Raw genomic sequence first — 26,715 nt, 5'->3', positions numbered from 1 at the left:
CTCAATTTTTATACTTAATCATGGATGGGCACTGGACTTAGGTGACCTCTGGTGGTTCTTCTTGCTCTACTGCAGCAACCAATGAATCACTGAACAGAAAGATTCATTTAAAATTTTTTTCTTAGCTTAAGTTTTGATTTTTCCTTAGGTACATATTTCAAAAGGATGATTGACTTAGACAGATGATAAAATTCATAAAAATCAAGTAAATTGAATTAATGATCAAAGAAGAGTTTATAAATTCTCTAGAAAGTCCATTTGTCTCTTTGTTTTAGAAATCATTTTCATGTACACCACCAACAATGAAGGAATAATCTGAAGGTTAAATCTGAATGTGGGAATGTCCTTGAGTTCAATTATTTACCTCCTTCTTCCTTTGTTCTTTTACCATTCTACAAAAAGTAACTGAGACACAATGGAAAAGATGGAGTAGAATTTACTTTTGCAAACTTGCCAAATCTTGTCACCACGAAGGGTTGGTTGGAGACATTCAGAGAAACAGTCAGTCTGAAAGATAGTCAAATCAATTTTCCAGATTCATGACGTAGCACAGAGACCTCTGAGTTTAACATACACACCTGCTTGAAAATACACCCACAGTGTGATGTTTTAGACACTGCTACATCAATTTGCTACATCACATACAGATATGATTCCTGTAAATTGAAAGTAAATAGTAAGAGAAAGTGTTAAGTGTAGGAAATATGTAGGGATTTGTTGGCAGCTTTAGGAAATGCTGTCTCTCACCTGCTTGCAGCCAGAAAGCAAAAGCAGTTGGAAATGCGCGTGGATCTTTTCGTCTGATTGTGCTTTGACAGTCATTCTTTTCCTTGAAATGTTCCAGTCTTAGGTAAATTTTCGTTCATTCACCAGATGTTATCTCCCTGTGAGGTCTGACTTGTTAACCCCAGCAGAACATATTCCGCATCAGTCTCCGCATAGGTGGCACAGCTTTGCTGGTCTGTTAGCCTTAGCTCTACTTTTCCCACACCTTTTGCCAACGCTCCACCTAATACACTATTTATGGGAAGAGCAGGTGGACGCTGTTCATGCCTCATGCTAGAGATTATACACATCTAAGCCAGAGATTGTTGCTTTCATTTTGTATTCCTTCTTAAATGTTAGCAAATAATTGCTTCTTGGCCTTTTGGCTAAGATCAAGTGTAAATGTTAGCAAATAAAACATTTCATTCATTCCTTCATTCATGCTCTTTTTGCCTTGTGCCCAACAATGGAATATCTACTATTACCAGTTTTTGAGCATGAACCATGAGCCTTCCTTCTGCCCATTTAAATAGTTGGGGCATGCTTTTAAAAGTGTAACCTACAGATTGTCTACAGCAAAACCACATGCAGATCTGAAATGTAGGTTTGCAGGTTCCACATCCCTCCTGTAGGATGTTAGATCATCATAATTTGGGAGTATTTTACATCCATTCTACCCAGATAATACATAGTCTGTCCTGTAAAACTGTAGTACAAGGAAAATGATCACCTCTTTGACAAACTCTTTGTTGGTTCTCAAACAGTGACATTTGACGATTACTCTTTCTTAGGGATATTGCTGACAATGGTCTGCCATTGGCTAGAAGAGGGCTCCATTCAAGGAATGGCTGCCTATGTTTCCCATCACTCTGCACAGGGATGGAACTCAGATAATCCTAAGCTATGGGGAACAATATGTCAGTCCTGCACTTACTATGAAGTAGGGGCAACCAGAAAAAGAGCTAGGATGATGGGTGATGTGTGAGCACTGTTGGCTTAAGGCCAGGCCACATAGATCAGTTTTGGATCATCTGTACAAAACGTCAGTGGTTTCTGCATGTATTTAACTCTCTTCAGAGTACCCAAATGCTGTCATCACTTTAGAAAAAATCTCTATGAATGGGACAATTTGATGACTTTCGTTTAAATGTACCTTGCCTCAGGCTTCTCAAGAAGGGCAGTGTTTAGCACTATTTTTACTTCTACTTTACTCAGATAATCCATGCTTCCCACCCTTAGTCAGTGAAGTTAAAATGAAAAGAAAAATGAATTCTTAGAAAATTGGTCATGAAAAGGTTCTCATTTATTCCCAGAAGGGAAAGGGGAAAAGATTTCTAAGCTTAGCACTTTTTTCTTTCTTCTTTCCTCTTTATTTCTTGCTGCTGCTCTAGCTCTTTGTCCCGCAGAGAGACAAATGAATATAAAGGAAAAATCTATGCCAAAAAAAACTTTAGAAGATTTAAACATAATAAATGTTAAATCTTTGGGATAAGGAAAATTATGTCCCTATATAATGCTCTGAAGAATAGAATGCATTATGGGAAATGCAAAAAGTGGGTGGAATAAGAAAAGTCACACTGAAGTTATTTAGTCTACAAAGTTAGAATCAGGAAGAAAACTGAGACAGTAAAAATATCTTTATTAAAAGATTTATAGATTTGTCTGGTAGTAGAATGTGAAAATTTATGTTTTGTTCAGAAAGGTTTCTAGAGATACTTGTGAGTAATTATGTAATGTATATTGTTGGATTTTAAAAAGAAAAGAGTATGGGACCAACTCCTAGTAACAATTCCTACAACGTAGAGTCACTCAGAAAATGTGAAAAAAGTTCATTACATATACATTTAAAATAATTTTAAGTAGAAGCTTATAAACAGTGAGGGAACTAAAAGACCTGTAGCTATACAAAAATATTTGAAATATTTTTCTTAAATATATTTTATGACCAAGAAAAATGCTTACAAAAACCAACTGAGAAATCCGAGTATTTAAGGTAATGTGAAATGTAATTTAAATACCCAAATAGAATGAAGTAGCATTATGCTTTTACTCATTTCAGAGTCAAATGTGGGTAAGAATGTAGGGAAGAGAGGGGCTGACAGTTTATGGTTGTTCAGAAAATCAGGATCCATTAAGTTAAACTTTACACTCAGCATTTATCCTGGGGGAGGCACCCTCTGAGGGCTTATGTAGCAGGAAAAGGCAGGAATGCCTTATCACACTGAAGTTATGTCCTAGTAGGGGCTAAACAAGAAGCATATGAACATAAATATAGTTTAAATATGGAGAAATGCAATGAAGAAAATAAGTAACAACAGAAATGAAACAAAGTAGCAACTGGAAATGGGGTGACTGTTCATTAGTGAGATCACTTAAAGCTGTCTGTAGACTCCACAATTTGCTCAGAGATCTTCACGAAGGAAGAATGGGCGTAAGCTAGCCAGTACTACTTTGGAGAAGGCTAGAAAGGGGCACAGCAAGTCCTAGGATCAAAAACAGTGATGAGAAAGTGTATTTCATGGGCAGAGAAGCTGAGATGGCTGGAACAGAGAAGGGAGTGAAGAAATAGATGGGTTTGGGTTGAATGGCAGAGGTGCTAACTGCCTGTCCTACTCACCCTCCTTTCTCTTTACAAAACTCTGAATTGTGTGTGTGTGGGGGGGTGATGCACTGGGCTGAAACAAACACTTGTTCTTGTACAAAGGCCTTGTGACATTGTTTGGTCAATGAGATGAGGACTACTGGGAGCACAGTCAGGAAATACAACTATTTTCCTGATTAAAAAGCACATTCAGCTGGCATGCGGTACTTTCTTTCTTCACTTCTGCTCTTTCCTGGAAGGAATACTGACATGGCATCTGGAGATAAAGCAGCCATTTTGTAATGACAAGGAGAAAAGCTGCATAATAAGGCCAGCAGAGAATTATTTAGTTTTGTAATAACTATTGCACAGCTGTAACAGCCTCATACTGACAACCTCTAGACTTCTTGTTACAGGAGAAAAAAATAAACTCTTACTTAATAGCAGTGAGTTTAAACCTTTTCTTGTTTGGGTGTTACAGTGTGTAAGCCATTGTAGATGGGTTTCTGAATCATTCAGCTCACAGGGTAAGTAGTCAGGGGCTAGATCATGTAGGGTCTGTTTTCTATGGTAAAGATTTTTGTGTTTTATTCTAATTGTAACAGGAAGCCAGTAAGAGTTTTAAGCAAAAAACTCATATAATCCAGATTATTCTTGGAGAGTATTCTGGCTTCTGTGTGTAAGTTAGCCTATAGGAAGGTAACATGGAAGCAGAGAGAACAATTAGAAGGCTGTTGTTTCAAGAGATGATTTCCTTCCATTTGTTTTACTACAAATATTTTAGTGTAGTTAAGCTTTCAAAAACTAGATACTCTTAGAGTACTGTCTGGCAGCTTCTTGGACAAGTTTTATGTGTCTTAGAATATAAGATTGGGGGGGGTCACTCTTTAAAGCAAATATTTCCAAGCCCTTGTCAGCAGTACATGGTGTCTCTTTTTAGCTTGCAGATGTTTAAATGGAGAGGAGAGTTAATTAGTGGTTATGTACTCTGTCTCCCTGCTTGATCTAGCTTAATCTCATCATTGTAAATCTTTTTCCACCTTGGCTTTTTTTCTCTCTCTGGTTTCCTTTTCTAGGACCACTGAAACTTTAGGTAGAGCTATCAGCCAGACTAATTGAAGGCCACCTGCCTTAAGAATCATCCTCATGAAAAACAGGGGACTTAGAAAATTGATTGAATTGGGTTTCTTAACAGCCTTTGAATTGCTGTTAGCTTGGGAAGTAAAATAAGGAACAAGGTAAAATGATAGTATAGGTATTCCACAACTTATGGATTGATTTTTTTCATATATATCTAGGTTGCAAAGGAAAATAAGTATTTTCTTGAGAGTATGATCTTTATTTTAGTACATTACTAAGGTGAACAGAACCAAAATTGTATTGGAACAATTTTTCACTCATAAGTACTTACACGGGTGTGAAGATAAAGTATGGTGAATATTTAAAGTTAAAAAATTATTGTAGTAAAAGGAACCTTGCCATTAACCCTGGCAAAATACTCTGCCTCGTTTGAACACACCTAACTCATCATTCTTAGCACTGTTTGAAGCAGTTCTGAAGTCTGTTTTGTTTCTGTAGTTGCACTGTTGTGCCTCTCAAAGTCTGGAATAAATTTAAAATGTTTACTTTTCATGGTCATTTTGACTTTGGGGAAGAGGCAAAAGTCATACAGTGGCAAGTGTGGAGAATAAGGTGGATGAAGACACTACACTGTTTTTATTTGACAGAAATTTCTATAAACATTTTGAGTTGATTCAAGGTATTAAGGCAATCATGACAGCACAGCTGAAGACACTTACAAAAGAGGACTTTGAGAACTGCTTCAGAAAGTAGCAGAAGCGATGGGAATAATGGTATTCAAAATGAGGTGGGATATTAGAGAGGATTAATGCCAATGTGTCTTTTATTGCAATGACTTTTTTTTTTTTTTTTTTTTAGTTTTAGTTTTTCTCCGGTACCAGGAACCGAACTCATGACCTTGCGCTTGCCAGGCAGGCGCTTTTGCCACTGAGCTAAATCCCCAGCCCCTGCAATGACTTTTTAAAAAATTTAAATATTCACCATAGTTGTGATCACTCCTTGTAATTATAAATGTTCAATTCAGGATAAAAAAAGGTAATTAGTATAAGAAAAATATTTAAAAGGTGTATAAATGAAATAATACCATATGCTGCATTGTAAATTTGGAAAGCTGTTGTAACAAAGGGATGAGAACTATGTAGCATTAGAGGCTGACGTAGAGTTGCAAATATATGCAGGCATATTTGGATCGATAAAATGAGTCATTTTCTGATAATGGAAGCTTCCATGAATGGAACAGAAAAGCTGTAAAATAGTGAGTAAGCCCTTGAACACCTAAGTGTTTTGTTGCTGTAACGTTACCGAAAAAAAGGTGCAGTTGATTTTTAAATTTGGAGGTTTCAAGGATTGTTCAAAACAGAGAAAGAAATGACTTAAAATTGTCTTCTTTTAATTTTATCAAGAATATTAAACACCCTCCCCCACTCTGCCTAAATTCTGTCATCTGCTATCATTATCATTTATGACAAGAAAGATTTTTTCAATACTGCTCATCAACCAGACAGGGAGAATATAATTTTGAAATAAGGAATAGCTCATTTGTGAGAGAGAAAAGATGGTGGTCAAGTGGTTTTGCCCCATACCACCCACCACTTGCCCCACGATGTGACCTGTGAATCTTTGAGAAAGTCAGTCTCCCTCTTCTCCTCTGCAGCCTGGCCAATCTAGTAAGTAGTGATATTTAAATTGCAATAATGATTCATATTTATTTAACTCTGATAGCAGCTAATGTAGTCCAGAAACTAAGATAATTATCATAACTTAAATTAAGATTGGGAAAATCACCACTGTAGAAACTGTATCATCTAAACCCCCAGGAAACTGACAGAAGAGTTACAAAAACAAGCTGGTGGTCCAAGTACAGTATGCTGTAATAGTACAACAAACATCATTTACTGAGCCTCCAGAAATAGTAAAAAGAGAAATATGAGCCACAAGTAGTTACCATAAAGGGCAAAACTTTCCATTTCTTTATTATCATAAACACGAAGCTTCATTGATGCATATTTTATCACAGGACTCTTGCCATATGTGATCTGAAGTTTCTGAGTATATCCCCAGGGACCACGGTAACTGATACAGATAATCAAGAATTCCTTTTATGCTCCTCTCAACACTGCCACTGCTCAGATTGAAATTAGCATCTTTTACAATGAAATATCAGTTGCTGTCACAAACTGACATGACAGCTGGAAAGAGGGGCTTGTTTATCCAGTTATTCTTCATGTCTCGGGTTCATTATGGTTTATTAAGATGTGTACTGTTAATTCCTGAATGGAGAGGCACTGAATTTTTACACGGTGATTATCATTTGAATAGAGGCATCCAGCGGCATAGAGGCCCTTGTCTGAGGAGTGGTGGAGTGATGAAGGTCAAGGATCAGAAACATCATTCTATTAAGCATATTCTTGAAACTTGGATCATGTATTCTCTCAAAACATGTCCTCTAACATGGCTTTTTCACATTCTCATACTTGAAATATTACTTCCCATTGCAGAACCATGGAAACGAACTTGACAATCATGACTCCATGTTTACTGAGTCAATCTTGTAACATACATAGTAGGATTGTTTCAGAAAAAGATGTCACTTGGCTAAGGTCCCATAGCTTATACACAGGTTTAGGCATTCTAAAGGTGCTGCTTTTAACTATCAGCATACCCTATAATCTTCTGAAAATATTTGTACCCACCATTTATTGTCTGTTTCCAGTGTGCTAGCGACAGTACAAAATGCCTTCTATAGGCAATCAAATGTAAGACCTCTAGTATTAGCATTATTACAGTTCTTTTTCAAATGAGCAAACTTGTTCAGAAATTTAAGCACAGGAGCATGATTTCAAATCATCCAGACTCCAACATCTGTGGGCACAACCCCTATCCAATGGTACAGTGGCTTCGCCTAAGATGGGAGAGCAATTCTCATATTCACAGAAAATAGGATGGCTTACAGCACTGGTTCTTAACAAGTCATCCTGGCATTAGCAACATCTGTACTCAGATCAGTGCCTGATACAATGCACTTAATCATTACATAGTCAGTGAGCTTGCATTTCACTTTTTGATTAAAGTGAAATTACCGACAATTATTTGGTTATTCCCTCCCTTCATACCTAGTGCCACCAGTCCAGAAGAACCATACAAGCATGGAGATGCTGCTTGCTGGTGAAGAAAAGTTCGTGAGTTGTGTGAAAGACCATAAGGTGCTTACGAGTCTACTTCATCTTCCTGTGCATATATTTCCAAGTCTCTTATGCCTTTAGTTTAGGGCCATATAGCAGGGGTCTGGCTAATGAAAGGCCTTCTAATTAACTATAAAACCTTCTGAAAGATCCTCTGTCATTTATGTCTTTGTTCATTTCTTTCTGAGGAAATATTAAGTAGCACACACAAGACAGAAGAAACCTGAATTTCTGAATCACTGTTTAGAGGAGAAGCCCTCAGAAACACCACCTGTGTGAAGTTAAACTATAGTGTCAGCAAGAACTATACTACTGTTGGGGCAAGCCACTGAAAGTTGGTGTGTTTGTTACAGCACTAGCGTTTATAACTCTAATATGTTGGAAGTTACATCAGTCAGTGTTTACTAGAGAAACAGATTTAATGTAAGTTATACAAATATACAACAATTCACAAGATTAGTTTACAGTGGCCACCCACAGAGTCAGGTATGGAAGAGCACAAAAGGATTGTCTTCGAGCTGGAGATCCAGAAGAGCTCAGTGCAGTGTCCCATGTGAGTTTGTCCAGGAAGTCAGAGGATCTGTGATGGAAAGCTGAAGGGTCTGTGCTAGACGCTGAAGAGTCTGAGCTGGAAGCCAGAAGATGATGTCCAAAGTGAAGGCAAGTAGTGGAGATCCCCTAAAGAAACAGAAGACGAGTCTTCCTTCTTCCTTTCCTTTTTACACCACTCAGGTGACCAGCTGCCCTAGGTGGGTCTTCTGTCTTCAGTATCCCCCACCCTAGAGAACCCGATCCAATGTAGTTTGGCATTTCTTACTCAAGTTGGCACAATCAGTTAATGATCACAGCAGTTCACATGTCTGCCCTGTTTATGGTAATACCCTTGAACTCTCCCTTGCACCCTTTCTGCTTGCATTGTATAATATTTGGATCAAGAATGGAACCTTGCTTTGCTCCATCTGCATAATTACTTGGATGTATCAACTCAAAACCACTGAGTCTCCAGTTTTAGAACCAAGGAGACATTAGCTTTCATTAGAAAGTTAAATGACCTGATAGAAAGAAGAGAATGGAAGCTTGTAACAATAATTTTATGACAGAAATTTAAATAAAAATGATGAGGGTCAGAACATAAAGTAGTAAAACGAGGTAAAAAATAGTCTTTGTATGCTGCGGAAGAATATTAAGCAACAAAAATGCAGTGTCTCCAAAACAGTAAGAGGTACTTTGGCAGGGACAGTGGTAATATGGAAAGAAGAATGTGTTACACTTCAGTAACAGTGAGATGGGGTTCCTGGAGTCCAGGCTAAGGTTGGTCAACTACCATGTGATTGCTGGGAAAGACAGACTTGCTGGACTCAAAACAACATGCAGTGATTCTTTAGTGCTTCATCAATCTAAATATAACACATTAACTGATAAGTTTTATTGGTTGAAATGCCACCTGTGCCTTGATTCTTTAGTTACCCATTTAAGTCTTCAGTTCATGTTAATTTGAGAAGGTATCAACCAAATTACACTGTGAGAAGTTTCAGTATGAGATAGATCAAAGTATTCAATTGTGATATTGTTTACTCCTCTTTTCTTCTGTCACACACATATGGCAGTTTAGGAGTTTATATACCTTTGGCCTAATGTGGGATGTTGCTGCATTTAGTCTTGTAATATTCATTTAGAGAGCGAGAGATGGCTTGAATGAATATATTCTGATTCTCAGTGTAGAACTCCTAGGTGCTGAATCTGTATATATCCATGAAAAAATAATTGTCACTGTGCTGTGTGGGAGTGAATCTTTAAAAAGCACGTGCTAACAACAATAAAAAGGGCATACTTTTCGACAGAGTAGAAACAGAATGGAATCATTATGGAATACATAGAAACTATTCATTAAGAAGTCAGATTCCTTTTAAATTAACCTATTTCCTAGACATCTTATATCCATACATTACAACCTAGGAAGAGAATGAGCCTCAGTCAGAGAACGTTCCATGTGTAGATTCCATTTGTAAGTGTTTGAAACTGCTAACAGTGAGAAATTCCTCCGGTTATCCCTGGGAAAGCACAAGTCTCTGGAGCCTAAAGCCACCTGTTCACTTTGGATTTGGGTTGGATTTGCTAGGAGGAGGCAGATGGTGAAAGTCAAATGGAAGATTTTTAGCTAGCAGGGCACAAAGAACAGATTGGCCAAAATACCATTCTGATGCCTAGAATTCAGAGGTGGAGACTGGTTAGTTGTTCTGGTAATTCCAATGTTTCCAGCAGTCACACAGAAAGTGACCACTGAAAAGGAGGATCCATTTCAATCCTTTTACAGTCTTCAATCTTAAAAGCGCAGCACACATGCAGTTTAAAAATAAATTTATTTCCTCCAGTGCATCGTAAAGCTACACTTACATTCCAAAGGATTAAAAGAAAATGGAGCTACAGTGCTTGTGTTTTTTAAAAGCCTAACATTTTCCTCTTTTCTGCACAATCCTGATTTACTGGCCTCTCTCAACCCTCTTCCTTTCCCTTTCTTCACTCTAGTTAAGCTTCATTTCCACTTGCATTCTACCTTTGCATCCCCTCCTTCCTGAAAGGCTGACAATGTGGGTTTCGTGTCTGTGTGGGTCACATACGTAGCTGACTGACAGGAGTGTGGACTCTAACTGTCCCAGCCCCATGCTGGCACAGTGGAATGCCCTGTGAAGTGTTGAGGCACTGGCATCCACGTGCCCTCACCATTTGGAGGGGAAAACTGTGCATTGAAGAGTACTAGTCTCTGCTCTGACTCAGTCATGTGTAGAGAAAGTATATGCCTGAGAGGACCGCCAGCACTGATGACAACACAGCAAGCTTCATGCATGAGTATCATTTAATATGAGGAGACCATAAAGATCTTGAAGGTGAGGAAGGGAAATTTCTAGCTAATTGTTCATAGGTCTCATTCAGAAAGAGAATTTTTAAATGATCTTTTGGAAGAGAGGATCAGAGATAGTTCAAAATAAATGTACTTTCCTCAAGAAGTGGTACTGACATTAATAAGCCTATGGCAGAAGCAGTCCCTAAGAGTGGATGAATAATAAAAGTGATTTTTTTGCAAAAAATCCTACTTCCACTTAAAAACAGCAACTGAGACTTCAGATGTTCTAGTGGACCAAAGAAATACACCATATGATCACGTGTGTAGATAGCTCTGAAAACAAAATACAAGGGAAATGGGAGTTTGCAAACTTTACACCGAAGAGATACTCATCAACTTATACTCATCAACTAAGGACACGCCTCTTCAGTTCTTTACCTAGTACACTGGAGTGTAAAAACTAATGGTATTTGGCCAAAATTACATCAAAAGTGTTAAGAAAACATTAGTAACATGTTCATCTGAAAAAGAATAGTTTTTGAAGTCTCTAAAAAGCTACACATGGAGTTTCTCCTTCTAACTTAAATGGAGAAAATTTCAGGACATCTTGGAGGTTGTTAAGAAAGGGGAGCCAAGTGATAAGATGTAATGTGGCTGCTCCAAGAAAAATTATTTCAAGTTCATTGACGGAACTTCATCTCCTATGTTACCACACTGTTGACAGCTGTTTACTTTGCACATAGGATTCTTTTGAAACAATTCATTCTCAAATTTTCTCTAGGTTCATAGAAATGTTTAACAGAAATGATATTTTTGTTGTGTTTTCAAGAGGGTTGAACCCAGTTCTTTTAGACATGGGCGGTAACATCAACATTTGTTTCTGTGGGAAAAAATTCTATGGTTAACCCTTCCTCCCTTCTTTGGCTATCCCTGGGTATCTCAGACTGACAAATTTATACAATCACAAGAGCTCAAAAGGAAAGAGAAAATATGAACAAGAATACCACTGAGGGACCATTGTGTTCTCTGATACATGCGGCGGAATGTAAGCCAAGCACTGGTCTGCTGGGTTCTGCCCACAACAGTCCAGATTGACCTGCATGAAAGAACTATAGTGAGAGAAGAGGGGGAACAAGAGCAGTTTCCAGGACTGGGCACCTGGGCTTGATTTATGAGACCTTCTTACCTTTTGGAAAAATGAACCGCTAGATTCCAGGCTTACTTATATGTAATTCAAACACCAAAAGCACTTCGCCTAGTCAATTATAAATTCTTTTGAATAATTTACAATTTCACACAATCCTGACCCATTCTGTCCTCTCAATTAGTGTACATAATAATTATTGAATTAAAGTATGCAATTAACCTCAGAGCTACCTAGACTTTCTTTTTTTTTTTGTCAAATCGCAAAGAGAAACATGTATGTCAGACTTGTATTTTATTTTAGTAGTTTTGTGTTCCTGAAAAAAATCTACTTACACTCATAAATAAAGAATACTTGTCAGAAGTTATGTTTTTCAGTTTTTTAAAAAACAGTTTTTTTTCTGGGCTCCTTCCATAAATTGTTTATTGTTCAATATGGCTGTGACTTTTCAGTGAAGTTTCTTATGTTTGATGCCTTTAGTTTGCTTTAACTATTTCTTCTACCCAGCACCAAATGTACAAAAGTTTCCTTTTAACTCAAAGATGCGATAGTTACTTTTCGAACCCGTCAGGGGATATTAATGGTAGGTGAGGGTGGGTATAGGAAGTTAGAAAGCTCCTTAAATTGAAGGTTGTCTGTTATAATTTTAAAAACCCCTTGTAACAATGCATCTCTTTTTCCTTCTGATAAAGCCCTTGTAGTCATTCTTTTTCTCTTCTATATGTCACTTATGACTATCCCAGTTATTCAAATACTTTAGCCAATGGCTTTCAAGGATGCAATTACTAGGATCAGCTACACCTGTCAATATTATGCATGATGGTAGAGATGCTGCCATAGTGGCTCTAATATACATTGTCTCAGTAAGCTTGGAGAGCCCATGGCCAAGATACTGGCAGTAGTTCTTGTCCATATATTTTCTGACTGTCCTAAGATCTCTTTTTTTCTTAAGTTTGCTTGATGCTAGATACAGTAGCATCTTTTCTTTTCATGTGAATCCTAGTATATTCTACCCAGATTTTTTTGAATACCCCATCAGATCCTCCATTTGTGGTATCTTATGTAGGACTGAAACCCTGAGTTTCTGGACTCATATTGCATGTTCCAGACATCTGAGAGCTGTAGAGATGTCTGCAGTGATCCACTAAAGAGATATCTTTGTTCTTGATTTATATGTATCACCACAAAGTATATGGAGAACATTCTTTTCATAAAGGCTTCCTTCTATAAAATCATGTAAAAACCTAGGGGGAGATCTGTGGATAAAATATCAGTGTGCTAATCTGTGTTCCTCATCATGAGGTCATATAAATGTTCTTAAAACTGCAGTTTGGCTTAGTATGGTACCCTGATGAGTGAGTGTTATGGTAAAATGCTCAGCAAGCAACTCTTTCAGACCTGTGCTTGAGTGGGTTGCAGCAGGCTGTAAGCATCCAGCACACAGCTATTTCATTAACGGCAGATGACTCTTATCACAGGAAGATGAAGAAATGGTCTTTTCCTTGACTTTTCAAAACATAAGGCCCCGTGAAGCCTTCTAAGTCTTGGCAAAATAATCACCCCACAAAGAGCTGCATAAAATGCCATTTTCAGTCCTTTGATAAGTGCTGGAGCTTTGTCTTACAATGCCTTTATACTTTGCAAGAATGATAAATGCAGAATTATAGACTTCCATAAACATTTAAGTGCATATAAGCACCAGAGCAGCAATAACTTGAGAAAGCAAATGCTGAACTGTGTTTTAAGTCTTTTGTTGATTATTGTCTACAGTGGTGAGCTTGAAACAGTGCTGCTGAAAAGTAAGTAGTCACTAGATTTAATTCGCAGAGTTGAAGTTATCCTCAGCTAAATCAGAGTTAGAAATGGGCTGAATCCCCTGCTCTCTGTCAGAATGATTTAAAGAATTTCATTTGGCAATGAAATAATAAAGATAGAGGAAACAGTTATAACAGTTTGGTTTCAGGAAATACCCGACAAGATAATCGTAAAATAAAAGACAATCTAACAAGGTAATCATAATCAGAAGAGAAAACAATCTCTAATGATATAATTATTTCAAAAAACTTAACTGCTAGAATTTCCTGAAATTGTGGAAATGTAAGTTAATGATCTTAGCTCACACTGGTACTTTCTAGCCTGGAGGCCTGGGTTCTAATTCCCTAATTTACAGAATATCATCTGAAATGTTATTACCCATCTTTCCTCTGCAGATATTTAAATAAACCCTTAAAACTCTTTTTTGTTCATTTACTTAAAGTGACTCATGGCAGTTTGCATTATTTGAAGAGAGCAACATCATGGATAATAGAAAACAGAAAATAATTTTTAAATCTTTGGAAGATGTTTTAAGTATAAATAGCCATATGTCTCAAACCCTATAAGTTGTCAACATTTCAGATAAAATAGTGCATTCCTGATGAAGTGATGAGGTGGTATACTATGGTAATTACAAAACAGACTTTCTAAATTTGGACAAAGTCAAGTTCAAATAGTAGGGCTATCATTACTGTGTGATCTTAAACAAATTACTTTACTTCTCTGTGATTCAGTTTGTTTAGTCAAAAATGATGATGAGACCTATTCATACTTCATGGAATTCTTGCCAGGAACAGCTGGGATAAGGCTGGTGAAAGGTTTTCACAGTGCTCCACACGTACTAAGGGGTTCTTATTCTATATATGACATCCTTTCCTGCTTATTATACTTTACTTATCCCAATGACTCTGTATAAGTGGGCCTGAGAAAATAATAGATCTAGTTTTTTTTTAAAAAACAAAATCACACAGAGTAGATTACAAGGTCAATAATAGCCTCTAAGAAACAATTCAGATACATCAAAGACTAGAAAATACCTTAGAGAACCTCTGATGTAGTCCCCCATCTGACATTTGTGCTCAGACTCCCACAGGCCAATCATGTACATGTCCCCTCTGATGGTTGCTAACTCACTACTCTCCAAAGAAGCAGACCACAGTATAGGACAGTTCATCATTTGGAAGCTCATAATTATACTGGAATAAAATATGCTTTCCTGAAATTTCCATTCAGTGACTTTGGTTCCGGCCCTCAGTGCCATAGAAAGAAATTTATTTTCTGTTTTATATGAAGATACTGGTGATTCTTGAAGTAGTCTTTTCTATGTCAGGTCTGCCATTTGAAGACCTTCAGCTCTTTCTCTTCTGAAAGGCATGTCATGGAACCCTCTCTGGGCCAGTGGCTACTTTCCATACACACAAGACAGGGAGAACATCGTGAATGTTACGTCTATGCCAAAACAAAACTGAGTAGGATTTCTCATCTCTGGAAACAGTTGGCATCCAGTGGCCTGACTGTGAGTCTCAGCTCTTTCCCTCCCCTCTGGGTGGTCTTAGGTGTCTCCCGACCTCTACATGGTTTGTCTTCCTCACTCACATGTGTTTCATGGTATATTTCACTTTGTTAGATCCAGCGCATGCTTATTTGATCCAATTTCTTCATATATCATCTATCCATTCTGGTTGCATTGACTCCGTAACTGTGATTGGTGTATATAATGTACACACCTGTACCATTAATTAAATCAAAATGTAATACATGATAAATATGTTTAGAGGCCCAAAGCAGAGGATCCAAAGCTGGTTAAACTAGATTAACCAGGACTTAATTGATCTACTGAAGAACTATTCATTGAGGAATGACTATGTATTGGGCACAGTATTGATCTCAAGAGATACAAAGACGCACAAAAGAGTTTTACTCATTGACCTCCCATAATTTGGTGTTCAGTGGACTATTAATTATTTGGTTTTTTTGAAACTGTTGTTTAAAATTTCTTAGGCTTTGTTAATAGACAGCTATAATCATAACAATCTTCTGATTTTCTAGTTTTATTCCTAAAAGAGAGAAAGTCAGTAAGGAAAGATCTGATCTCATTGAAGATATTTTGACTTCCCCCAAGGTTTTGTCTAATGTTTTACAAATTTTCTGTACTGTGGCTAGTAAAACTATGAGAATTGATTATGTTATGATTTGGATAATCAAAATTACATTATAATTTGAAAATTAATTATATTGTGATTTGAAAAATGGATATCTCATCCTTAAATTGAAAGTGAATGCTTTAATAAGTAATGTATGGAGGTTAAATTTTACTTTAAGGTAAAGACTGTCGATCAGGGGTAATTTTAACCTCCAGATGACATTTGTCGACGACTGGAAAGATTTTTGGTTGTTCCAAGTGGCAGTATATTATTAGCATCTGTTAGCATCCTCTGTGTCAGAGCCAGGGATGCTATTAAACATGCTATAATACATAGGGCATTCCCTCTCCCAAACAAAGAATTATTGGACAGGATGTCAGTAGTGACAGTGAGGTGGAGAAACTTACTGAAGGGACACAGGGTAATTTGAGTGGTTGATTAGAACCCCAAGAGAGTCCTAGGTTTGAAATCTGCATGCAGTAACCACTTGACCTTAAGCCTTAGTTTCTGCACCTGAAAAGTGATCATGTTAACAATGCTGAAAGAAGAGGATAAATGAGGCTACATATGGGAAAGAGTCAACATAGGGTGTGGCACAGAGGTAAGGTTAAGTAATGGTGGTTATTTTTATTGCTTTATTTGCTTTCTCTATACATTTTAATTGACATGAATGAAATATATAGATGTATCTACAGGAACATATGAAAAAAATATTTCCCTGTGTATAAGAAAAAAACCCCTAAGCAATTTATCTCCCAATGTTAGCCAGCTCCATGAATTGCAAGACATCCTCTATGCTTAGCTGCCTAAAATATTCCACTGAGATGCTGAACTACCAAATGGATTAATTTTTTAATGACTACTCAAGGATTTTATTTCCAAATATGAGTATGCCTCATATTTTTAGACTGGAAGAAATGTTCCTGACATTATGGAGAGTGTGGGGTATTAAAATGTAAAGGTAGCTAGGACTATAACACTTCAAAACAATAATGGCAACAGGTATGTACTTCGAAGATTGCTACATACTATTTGATTTAATTACAATTTGATACCAATGATAGCACAAAAATGGTCTTTATAAACTTTATAAGATGAATGCCCTTGGGAGTTCTTGCCAATTTAGACTTAGTATAGACATAAACTTAGATTCTTATTTAATATCCCCAAAACTTATAGGACCCATGCTCTCAACCGCAGCACCTGCTTCTCGTGATGTAACGATGATGTCTCTCTAACTCTGTATTCTAAATGAGGCTTCTGATTCAGGGAGTCAAGAAAATTGAGGAAGAGATGTATTGAAAATTGCACTGCTTTTTGATTTAGAAAATACAAGTATGATGAATTGGACTGTGAATATTCGTGCCCCCTCACTTCATACATTGAAAATCTAACCCTCACTGTGATGACATGAAGAGGAAAAACCTTAGGGAGATACTTGTATCATTAGAGTAAAGCTCTCATTAATAGGATTTTCGTGCACTTATAAAAAAGAGAAGTCTTTTGCGTTCTTTCAGTACATACAATGACAAGATAGCTGTCTGCAACCCAAAAGGAGGCCTTTACCATAACCCAGTGTGCTTGCATCTGATCTCAGACTTCCAGTCTCCAGGTCTGTGCAAAATAAATTTCTATTTTTTGTTAGTCTTTCAGTCTATGGTGTTTTCTTAGGCTATGAAGTTTCCAAACAGTATAAAGGAACACAGGAGCCTGTGTGGGGGCTGGACACAAAGATGACTAGCAGATAGTTGGTCTCATGATCTTTCTGTAGGCCTTAAATAGGGGTAGGCAGGTAATACTGCTGATGCAACACATCTATTCAGAATATTTGCCTGGAGGAAAGGTCTTCTTAGATGCAAAGACTGAATCTTTATTTTTATCTGTTTTAAAAGTCTTAAATAATTTTGTAAATTAGAAGACAAATTTGGTAATTTTTACAAATCTAAATGAAATTACTTCTAAATGAAATTCCTTTAGTTAATGTTTCCCTAAGTTGCTAACTGAAATTATGTCTGTTGTTTTAAAAATAAATTATGGTGAGTTCATTCATAATATCTACAATATAATTTCTTATTGAACTTTGTAAGTGTTTCCGTGACTTTGACCTTATCAAATGGAAGAAAGTGATAATATGATCTAAAATGTACACTACTCCTTCTGGAAAATATTTAGAATTGATACGTTATAAATATATCTAAAATATTTGTTTAGGTGCATACTTAAGTGTCTACCCAATAAACTGTAAGCTGCTATTTAATAAGCTACATTTTAAATTATTGGTAGAAAATAGAAATCAAAGTTTGGCTCTATCTAAAGATATAAAGAGAACAAAAAAACTGCACTGCACATCTTTCTATGCTATTTTGACCACAACCTTAACTCTAATCCTAGTAAACAACTCTCTCTGGGAACAAGGGGTAATTGAATCTTCACGCTAATTCTATTCTGCCTTTCTCTTGACTACTAGCTCCCAATTATGCCACATATTATACTATGTAGTGTTCTTTGGGAACACACTTACGATCACCTTGTTCACTCAACTAAGGTCAGACTTTTTCAAAAAAGCTAATGATTTACCTGTAGACATCTTAGTTCTAAAAAGCACTTGTTTTTTCATGTTGAGGGGAAGATTAGCATAACTTATTTTCATTGTAAATCATACATAGGAGCATATAAGTACAAGTGCACTTGCTACAAGTGATCCATATGAAGTGCTAAGGGTTAAGTTTCTGTGCTACTGCCAGGTGTGGGAAATATAAGAGTTGCAGTACTGGTTGAGCTTGACCATTTGGCCATATGCCAAACAAACTTCTGTGACCACCAAATGTAGCCATTACCACAGAATGAAATCATTTTACTAATTACCTTTTAATTAGTTGTTACACTAGAGAACATGCAGTGATTTACTAATAATCGGTCTGATTAGAACTCAGCATTTAAAGTGTAGATCTATTTGTGTGACAACTCAAATCATAAATAAAACCATTGGCAGGACCATTATTATGAAGATATACTGTGTAATTTGAACAATTTATATTTGTAAGTGAATTCAACAATCGGGTGAAAGTAAAATAAAAAAAGAAGTCTTTAAATTATTTTCTACTTTTTTACTTCCCTTATGTCCAAATCGGGATATTGCCAATAATAATTATTATTACTTATCACAAGCTTGTCTTCCCCATTTAAAGAAATAAAGTATTGACCTTAATTTGATCTTAAATATAGCAAATTCATCTAAATAGAAATTCCACTGATATAACTTTATTTTCCTTCTAAAATGCATCTAACTAAAGAGCTTCTGGACAGCAAAAGAAACAGCAAAGTGAAAAGGCAGCTATGGACTGGGAAGTAATACCTGTGAATCATATATCAGATAAAGCATTAACATCCAAGATTTTTAAAGAACTCAAAACAACAGCAAAAATCATAAAGCTCACTTGAAAATGAGTGATAGACCAGAACAGATATTTTTCCAAAGATGACGTTTAAAATAGCCAGGACGTGGTGAGGCTGTGAAGCAAAAGGAGCCCTGCTCCACTGCTGGTGGGAGTGCAAACTGGTACAATTACTGTGGAGATGAGTAGGGGGATTCCTCAAAAAACTAGACCCCTCTAATCCCCTTCTAGGTATCTTCCTGAAAGAGTTAAAAGCATAATACCAAGTGATATATGCATACCTATATTTATAGCAGCACAATTTATAATAGCTAAATCTTGGAAACAGCGCATATCCCTATCAAAAGATGAATGGATAAAGAAAATGTGGTATTTATATACAATGGAGTACTACTCTGTCATAAAGAAGGATAAATTTGAATCATTTGTAGAAAAGTGGATGCACCTCCAGACCATAATCTTAAGTGAAATGTATGATATGTAAGTTTAAAAATGGCATTGTTTCTCTTATGTGAGAAACCGAAAGGATAAATGAGGATCAGAATGGAGAATAAATATTGGGAAGTAGGAAAAACATGTACAAATGGGTAAGGAGAACAAGGTGAGGAGAGAAAAAAAGGAGAATGGAAGGAAAATATGGCAACAAAGCTTGTGTAAATGAGGAGGGGAAGAAGAGTTACAGAGAGTGGAGGGGAACGAGAAAAAAGAATTATGTATCGGTAAGAATTGTGTTATGTATAGGTATAAATTTCCTGTGATAAATGTGATCAATATGTATGACAAATATGTACTAATAAACAGCATACAGTTAAAAATAGCAGCAAGTACATAAAAAGGTGCTTAACATCACTAATTATTAAGGAAATGCAAATCAAAACCACCATGTTACTTCCCACTTGTTAAAATAGCTTTTATGAAAAAGATGAGCAATAATACTTGATGTTGGTAAGAAAGCAGAGAAAAAGGAACTTTTGTACACTGTTGGTGGGAACGTAAAGTGCTATAGCCATTGTGGAAAACAGTATGGATCCTGAAGAAAGGAAATATAACTACCATATGCCCTGCAGTCTTTCCTCCATCTATATCCAAAGGCAATGAAATCACTACCTTGTAAAAATACCTGTATGCTCATGTTCCCTGAAGCACTACTCACAATAGCCAAGATGCAGAAATAAACTAGTGTAGCACATCAGGTGAAGGAATATAGAAACAATAGAATGAATATATATATATATATATATATATATATATATATTCATATTCATTCCATGTGATATTATTCAGCTTTCACAAAGGAAGAGATTCTGCCATCTACTACAACATGTGTAGACCTAGAGATCATAGTTAAATAAATGAGAAAAAGAAAGAAAAATATGTCATGATCTCACTTATAGGTGGACTCTAAACAAAACAATAACAACAGCAATGAGATGGGGGAGTGGTTAAGTGTAGAAATAGGAAATGAGATAGGGGTGACAAGAGTCAGGTTGCAGATTGGGATGAGGTTAAGATGGAGGTCAGAGGATGCACATATGTAAGATAAGTGGAAGATGAGGATTACAGTTAATAGTATTTGTATGAAGGATTTCTGTTCAGTGAGCAGATTGCAGATAGCTGTTTTTGTCATGAAGGAAAATGGGTAACTGAAATAATGGGTACATCCATTTTTCCACTATGATAACCATTTTACTCTATGTAAAATCTCTTAAAATATCATGTTATGTACCATAAATGTATTTTTAAAAATAATTAAATTTTAAATATATCAAATTGACACATATTAACAATATGCTATAAATAACATTCTAACAAGAGCTATAAAGAAATAGCCAGGAACTCTGAAGAAATGTCTCTCCTGTGTGAGGTATCTTTTACTTTAAGAAGTAATGGCATTGGAATTATCTCTGAACTTTTGATTAGATTGTCAAATGCTAAAATACTCCCCTTCATGAATGCTATGCATGTTTTTAACATTTGTACTTTTGTGTGGTATTCCACATGATCAACATTTACTGACTTAGAAGAAGAAATGAGAGGTATTGTTAAAACTTTAGGTATTTTAAAAAGATGTCACAGTTTATAGCTTCCTTACTGTCATTCTTCAGTGATATATTTCCACACAAATGTTCTCTTCTTTATGATCCCTTAAACTTAAAAAATTTACATATACCTTGAGGTGAATTGGACCATTTCTGTTTTGCATTGCATTTGACTAATGCTTTGAATTGAATGTTCATTCTCAGGGTTCTAAAATTAAGTTAATCCATATGTAATTAAGAACGGTTTTAACCTGACCCTCTTGGTTAGCAAGAGATGGGCAGAATATTCTGAAAAACTATTTAGCAAACCATGAGTAGCAATTAAATGAGAAAAGACTAAATTTCTCTTTAAAATGGATTGTTGCCATAACTTAATATGGCAATATGATTTTCTATTTTTAATTGCTTAGAGTGTATATTGTAAAGTAGAATTTTCTCTTCTGAGAGTTAAATAGTTCCCAAATTTTGTACCCTTTATGCTTTTTCACACATCAGTAAGTACTTTGCTTTTGTGATCCCTTTTATTTATGATGGATAAAAGCAACTAAAGGTTAGCAAAGATATTTTCATACTTCTTAAAGAGACAAGATGACTGTCTTGGACAAACAGTATTTCTCTTTAGGAAAATGTATGACCTTGTCTTAATTTATTATGCTTTCTTTATAACAGTGCATTTTATCCCCAGAACAATTATACTTAACACTGACACTTAAAGATGGTCCTTTTTTAATTCACATAGTTAGAACTTTGCCCCATATTCCATGTCAATATCAGGATTCAGGAAGAGTTTGAACCTTATGAATACACAGTTCTTTCCCCCTCCCTAGACACTACAGACTTATTGTTTTCTATAGTCCCTTGCTCATGTCTTCTTTTGCAGTAGTTATTTCAGAAGAAATGGATTACAGTGCTATCTTTTAGCAAATAACAAGTCTCAGTGTACTGCCTGTGATAACTAGCTGTTCAGTTGCTTAAAATCACTTTTATTATTTAAAATACATTTTATTTTGTGTCTAAATTAGTATGAAAATGCAGACACTATTTCTTCAATTAAATGGGAAGGATGAATCATTGTAGACAATTTGTTTCTCAATAGAAAATAAGTAAACCTCAAAAATGGAATATTTACTTTTTAATCCTTTTATGTTGGTATAAAAAGTGTTGAAGCATAAAAATTTGGTGATATCTTGATTGAATTGCACTAAAGTTTATACCTAATATCTATCAATCAATATGAGAATGATCTAATGCATTTTTACTATCCTTTCATGTGCTGTTTTAGAAGATGAAAATTTTTGTCCATCTCTGGAGTAGAACATGGAAGGGAAAAAATGGCAGCAGTGTATCTTAGCTCTGCAGTGTTCTGAGGAATTTTTTTTTTCTTTTTTGAAACTAATCAGGATTTCCCAAAGTGCCATCAAAGTAAAAAAGAAAAGAGAATATAAAAATGAAAAATACTACTTTTCTATCTCCCCCTTGCTCTTCTTTTCGCTACTTTGCACTCCTGATTGTAGCACCACCTGATCAGAATGAACAATTAACTGTCTAATTATTCCAGTCACACTGGCCCACAATGAAATCTTTATTCCATGTTTACAGCAATCTTTGGCAGAGGCTGTCTCGCTGTTTCTAAACTAAGAAGGACTGCCCTTTGGCTCTTCTCGGCATCAGCTGCCTTGGTTTCAGCCTGGGATGCCAATAATCAGACTTCCTTTTCTTCCAAAGTGGACATTCTTTTTTAGGGTGAAAAGACCTATTCTAATCACCTCCCCATATATTCTGGCTGATTTATGTTCTAGCCACTGCAGCTCTTCCTTCCGTATCTCTTTACATTTTTTCCTCTCTTCATAGACTGCCACCAGGCAAAAACCCATTTTAAGTCCAAAATTGTAAAAAATGCATAAGCAAACAGTGCTCACTACTATGAGGGAAAGAAAAATGCAACTCTTGGTTTATGGGTGTAGGGAAGTCAAGGAAATCCCTCCTGCTCTTCTAAACTGCTAATTTTCTAGCTCAAAAGGCATTCAGTAACTTCCTCACTGAGGGAAAACATACCCACTTTTCAGTGGCTCTCTTGATGACTTCCAACTGTTTACTTAAACTTGCCAACAGCTGCAGTCTTTGAGATGCTTCAGAACTTGGGGAAATGTATCAGGGTCTGAGAGGATATGGCTGAGTCTCTCTGAGGTGAGGAACGACTGCACTGTAATTCTCAGAAAGGCAGAAGAGTCACTCCCAGACAAAGGTCAGCAGAAGATAATACCTTCACCTAATGCAGGCGTGAAAAGCACCTAAGTAGCCATCTTGGGACCCCCTGATGGTGTCTTCTTACTGAATCTCAGAGCAGAGAACAATCTACATCAAGTCCCTTATCATAGGACGCACAATTGATTTTTCCAGAAAAACTTTTCATTGCTTTGCAGAGATGATGGCATCTTACTTTCCATTCCAGTATCCAAGCTCTATATGACAATTCCCCTAACAACCCTTCAATCGCTCCTCTCAACTCCCAGCTCTTACTACAGTTACATTGCCTTTCCCATGAGAACTGGGTTGTAAAATTTTACTGAGGAGAAAGGTAGAAAGGGGTGTTTCAGTAGTATAAACACTGATTAAATTCCCGGGCAACTCTCCCCAAACGAAAGATAATTTTGCTACAAGTATGCACAAGAATGTCAAGAATGCTAAGTCATTTTTATGTTTGTACTTTCCTTTTCCATTTTAATTTTACACTGCCACATGGCACACATGCTAAAATGTATCTCCTTAACCTGCAGTGTAGCAAACTTTTCACAGAATATTAAAATTGCATATTTTATAGTTTGACGTTCCTAAGATGCTCAAAGCACTTTGGGGTAGCACGGGGTGGGGAGGTGGATACAAAATTAGATGATCTCATAACAACAGGCCTAGTAGAAAGACATGGCTACTTGTGCATCGGCAAATAGGGAAAATGCTTGGCACTGAGAAGAAAGGTCGCACCAAAGTCAGTGGTCACAGCCTAAGCAGACTCTGACAGCTTGTGTCAAACTTACAAGACTTCCCTCTTGCTCTTTATTTGTCTCTGTTTTCTCTGGCAGGAAGGGATGTGGCCAGTGTGGAGGCTGGACCTCATCTCCTACCCTCAGTTTAACTCTGCCAGTCTGCTCCCCCACACTCTTGCCCTTCGTTAGCTGGTCAAGTGCCCTGCCAAGCTGGCCTGTGCCCTGGAGGAGACCTGACCAGGGGTCAAGTTAAAAAGAGGTAACTGCAGGTGTCTTTGTAGCTTCCACCAGTGTTGACACTGACGCCTGCCCCTGCCAGGGAGCATGCCCTGTGCAGCTGCAGGGGTCACGCTAGTTAAGGAAAAGACTTTCCGAGGTTTTGTGAATCGTGAGAGGGAAAGCTGGGTCAAGTGTGAGGTTCAAGATGGTTATGCCTCCACAGTTCTCCCACCAGAGCAGGCTGAGGAAGGCCAACGGATAGAAATTCACCTATAAGCAGGGCTGCGAACGCGTTATAGTCGCAAATTTGTTGTTTTCGTTATTCTTAGGTAAAATCAGTTCCTTAGCTGCGTTCTTGACAACACCACCGCTCTGAAGGGGTTAATTTCCCTCCGTGGAGACACATCAGACAGTGGAGGACATCATTTGTAGGACAGGAGGTAGAGACTCAGTTTCCGGGCGATTATAACAATCAAATACAGTGCCAAAATCCTTCCTGTCATTTGTGCCAATAACAAGAGCAGCATTAATAATAATGATGATGGCAATAATACTGTAAACTCTGAATCTGACCAGCGACCAACCCTTAGTTCTCTGGTGCCAGCCCCTTACTCTATTCCTGGGCTCAGCAGGTGGAGAAAAGGGCAAAGGGCCCCTGGGGGTGCCTCCAGCTGGCCTCCAGGTTCTAGCCGCGCCCCTGAAGTGGATGGCTGGGTACAAGTTCTTCCTTCAGCTTAAATCAAGCCCACAGTCTCTCCTGCTAAAAACAAACTGCGACTCCAAGGTAGTGTTTTCTTTGCAAATCTGAAACTTTAACCCGATCTGACCCTTCTTTGCACACCCTCCCCCTTTCCCAGCTCTACACAAACATCACCACCAACAAGCAAAGCCAGAACAACCCGCGCGCAATTCAGAGCTTTCGCTGGGAGTGTTACAGCCCGGAGACAGGAAATCCGGGGAGTTGGTGATGTCCGGCAGGTGGCGGGACGCGAGTCACCATCGCATTCTCCTCCCACGGCCAGAGCTCTAGCAAGCGCGCAACGCGGGGGTGCAGACGCGGGATCAGCCCTGAAAGTGCCTGTGCCTTCAGAGCCTCGGTCTCTAGCCCGCTCTCCGAGCGTGTCCCTAAGCGCGGACACTGCACTCTCTCCCCTCCGCAGTCGGAGGGAGGCGCCGCCGCCCGCCTGGCAAGCAAGGGTGAAGCCCGGACCAAGCGCCCCGCAAGCCGCGCTCTGGGTTCCCGATCACCAAGCTCTGGCGCACACAACGCCGGCTCCCGGCGTGTTACGCCTCAGCTTTCCTGCTCTCAGAGAGCAGTTCCTTCAGCTCGGGCAACCCCTTTATGCCTTCTTCGCCACAAAGTCCGAGGAAGTCGAACTCAGGGTGGCCCAGAGGGTCGCCAGGAGGGCGGGCAGGGAGTTGGGAAAAAGGCGCAGCGCAGAGCTGGACCGCGCGCAGCTCCTGGGGCCGCTTCACGCAGATTGCAGGCTCCGCGCGCTCCTGGCGCCTCGAGCCTGGGGAGCCTGGGGACAGACGCGCGGCCCGACCCGAGCCTTCCCTTTTACCTGGCACAGCCGGCGACTCTCCCGAGACGTTCAGATTCCTCAGGGGCGAGCGTCCAGCTCACATCGCTGCCTCCCCTACCCGGCGGCCGGTGTCCCGCTGGGTCGCTTCGCCCCCGCTCGCGGCGCCGCCCCGCCCCCCACCCCCCTTCCCCCTCTGTCAAAAGTGTCAGAGCTCTTCTGCCTTCGGATGTTTCGCTAAGTCTCCGCGCGGTCTCCAGGAGTTGCGGGGGGCACTGCGAGGCGCGCCAACCCCGCCGATGCTCTGGTCCGCGCTCTCGCGGTCCCCAGCGCTCCGCCGGGCGATGAGAAGAGCCTCTTCGCGGTCACAGTCCCCCGAGCGCGGCACGCCGTCCACTTCCCCTCCCTGGAGCCTTCCCTAGCCCGAGTGGCTGCCGACTGCCTGTGCTGCCGCAGGTCCTCATTCCTCTGCTCATGAATATTCTGACAGAGGCTAATGCTGTTGAAGTAAATTGAATTAGCCAATTGGTGCCAGGAATGTGCGCTCCTTCCTTCTGAGGAGCGGTCTGGAACCTCACCAGATGAAAGCAATTAGTGTCCGGTTGGCACCCTGTAGTTTAGGCCAGCGCGGAGCAACATGGGTTAATTATTTAAATGCAGTTTAAACACCGCATTTAAATATTTAAACTCCTCCATTGGCTGAGAGAGTACGGAAATGCTAGCACAGCAGTGATAAAGGAAGGTAGGTAGGCAAGTGGGACTTGAACACCTAAACTTTCTCCTGAAGTTTAAGTGACTTGTTTTGCATAAATTTTGGATTCTGGAAAAGCAATGGAAAAAGAGAACAGAAAAGGCAGAGAAATAGGACCAGAAAGATGAGAAAAACACAGGTTTAACCTTGACCTTGAAAATGCAGAGAATTCATAAATTCCGGGAGGGTTGGGGGAGAGATGGCAGAGGGAAAGGGAAACCTCATTCACTGATTTTTTTTTTTAAAGAATT

The 26,715-nt window shown here is 38.3% G+C and overlaps 1 protein-coding gene across 1 annotated transcript in view; it reads right to left on the bottom strand.

The window, feature by feature from the left end:
- Positions 1–25,839, bottom strand: part of Cdh20 (cadherin 20, type 2) — a 202,265-nt gene extending 176,426 nt beyond the window's left edge. Inside the window, exon 1 of the mRNA XM_005373010.2 lies at positions 25,756–25,839. The gene's annotated coding sequence lies outside the window, so the exon portion shown is untranslated. The remainder of the gene's footprint in view (positions 1–25,755) is intronic.
- Between the last annotated feature and the right edge of the window lie 876 nt (positions 25,840–26,715).

Source organism: Chinchilla lanigera, unplaced genomic scaffold, assembly GCF_000276665.1.
Source record: "Chinchilla lanigera isolate Chin_1 unplaced genomic scaffold, ChiLan1.0 scaffold00001, whole genome shotgun sequence".
Lineage (NCBI taxonomy): Eukaryota > Metazoa > Chordata > Mammalia > Rodentia > Chinchillidae > Chinchilla > Chinchilla lanigera.
This window is presented reverse-complemented; position numbering and strand designations above follow the sequence as displayed.